Source organism: Octodon degus, unplaced genomic scaffold (genome assembly GCF_000260255.1).
Source record: "Octodon degus isolate 3935 unplaced genomic scaffold, OctDeg1.0 scaffold00088, whole genome shotgun sequence".
Lineage (NCBI taxonomy): Eukaryota > Metazoa > Chordata > Mammalia > Rodentia > Octodontidae > Octodon > Octodon degus.
The window spans coordinates 9,962,440-9,964,655 of record NW_004524664.1 but is presented as its reverse complement, the minus strand read 5'-3'; the positions used below and the strand labels follow the sequence as shown (position 1 = coordinate 9,964,655).

The 2,216-nt window shown below is 39.8% G+C and overlaps 1 non-coding gene across 1 annotated transcript; it reads left to right on the top strand.

Annotated features, from left to right (window-relative positions):
- The first annotated feature begins 314 nt into the window (after positions 1–314).
- On the top strand, positions 315–421 carry LOC111818356. Its single transcript, XR_002822374.1, has one exon. It is a non-coding gene; the product is annotated as a U6 spliceosomal RNA (small nuclear RNA).
- The last annotated feature ends 1,795 nt before the right edge of the window (positions 422–2,216 follow it).

Genomic DNA, 2,216 nt, shown 5'->3' with positions numbered 1-2,216 from the left:
AAAGCTGTCCTGTAAAAATGAAAGACTGATAACAGCATTCCAAGACAAACAAAGTCTCAGAGAATAGCTCTACCAGCCCTGTTTTTTCAGAAAGTGCTCAACACAGCTACTCAAACCAAAGAAAAAAGGTATTATTGACTGAGAAGTGAACACTAGAAGATCTAAATCTCACAGGTAGGACTAAGTTATAAAAAATCTAAAGCATTTGAATATTATGAATATGATACACAAATCATATCATTTGTGTGAAGACTGAACAACTACATTTAATAAATTCATCAACTACATTGCGTTAATATGCTAAGAGATAGCCAGTGCTCACGGTGGTGCACATGTACTGAAATTGGAACAATTCTAGAGAATATTAGCATGGCTCCTGCGCAAGAATGACATGCAAATTTGTGAAGTGTTCTGCATTTTTTTTAAAAAAAGAGGCAATATAAAAAGACATAAAATGTATCAAAAATAAAAATATAGGGCTTACTGGTAAAGTATTTCCTTGGCATATAAATGATCCTGGCTTCCATATCTAGCAATAGAAAAAAAAATAACCTAACAAGAAAATTAGAGAATTTTCTATAATTTCTAGCAAAGAATAGAATTTTCTTGGGTTTTTTTTTCCTTTTTTGGTTTGCATTCGATCTTTATAGCCATGCTAAGTTGCTATAATTTCAGAATAGCGTTTTGGAATCAAAAGAGTGTTTCTAAGCTTCAGGATAACCACAAAGAAAAAATTTACAATAACCAAAAATAATAAACAAGCCACTAAAACATACTATGGAAGTAAATGATGTAAGCACAAAGCAAGATTCTAAACAGAGAACAAAGAAAGGAACTGTAATAAAATCAGAAAACAAGTTACAACATAGCTTTAGCAAAATCTTACTTACTGACTATTACTTTGGATATAAAAGGATTAAATTCTTTAGGATAGTTTGGAAAATTGTACTGTTGATTTCTGCCACCTATTAAAATGAACAGTTAATGCCTAATTCTTTTTTAACTTCTTATAACTATTTTTTTCTTTACCAATTTTACATGCTTATATCTGGTTCTCTAAACAAAAATTTCAACATAACATTAATTAATATAACAACCATTGTTGAATTCCTATTATTTTGTTTAGTGAAATTCTGTACTGTTTCTATTTTATTTTCCTTTAAAAAAAAAAAATTTCTATCACCTCGCCTGAAGGAATCAAAAACATAGGACCTGTAACACAGTGACATCTGAAATTCTAATGAATTTGTTCACTGGAGATAAAGTTTTTTTAAAAAAATCTTAAAGTCCCATGTTCATTACAAAAGTCAATTCAGATTCTTATGAAGAGCTTATCTTTACGTTTTTTGTGAAGGAGGATGGGACACCAGGCTACAAACTTTTTGGATTTGCAGGACCCAGGCATCAGCGGCAAACAGCTGGGTCATTCTGGAAGATAATCTCTTTTTATCAATTCCTAGGATAATCCACATATTCTGGTAATAGGTCACCAGAGTTTGGGGGATGGACTAATGGAGGGCATACATCTGGGCCGTGTGACCACCTCCTGCAAGCGGACACAGATGTCAGCTCCTGCAAACAGGCATGCACGGGCCTGCCTTCTCCCCGACGCCCGACCCGTGGGTGAGGCATTGCCGCGGCTCTGCAGTGCATCTCGGCCGGCCGGGGCAACTTCTAAGGAACCGAGCTCTGCACCAACCTCGTCCCTCCCTTGAAGGCTTGGTTGCTAGTGGAGACCGGAGCTCCTCACTGCGCTGCGGCGCCGCCACTGGAAAAGGGAGATAAACATCTCTTGGGACTCATAAAGATGAGGATTTCTTGCGAAAGACCACTGCATGTAAACTTTAAAGAAGTTTTTAGGATTGCAAAACTGATGGATCGAGACGGGGTGGGGGAGATGGCGGCAGCCCTGAGACAACAGGAAGGGAGGGCGAGCGGGAGGCGGGGGCACGACCCCTGATTTTCCTCACCGCTGCTGGAGCTGGCTGGGTGGGGAACAGCCTCTGAGCGTGAACTTTGCTCTTGCGACTTGTTCCCATCTGTCTACCCTGTATCACAGAGACAGAGATAGAACAGAGAGCGAGACACCAAGTAGTAGGAGGCCAGGCTGCCTTGCATGCTGTTCCCATGGGACCCACACAATGGTTGCTGCCTTCAAGCGTGGTGCTTCAGCTATGCTGCTGGCCTGGGTCCCCACTGTGCTCGTGGCCACATCT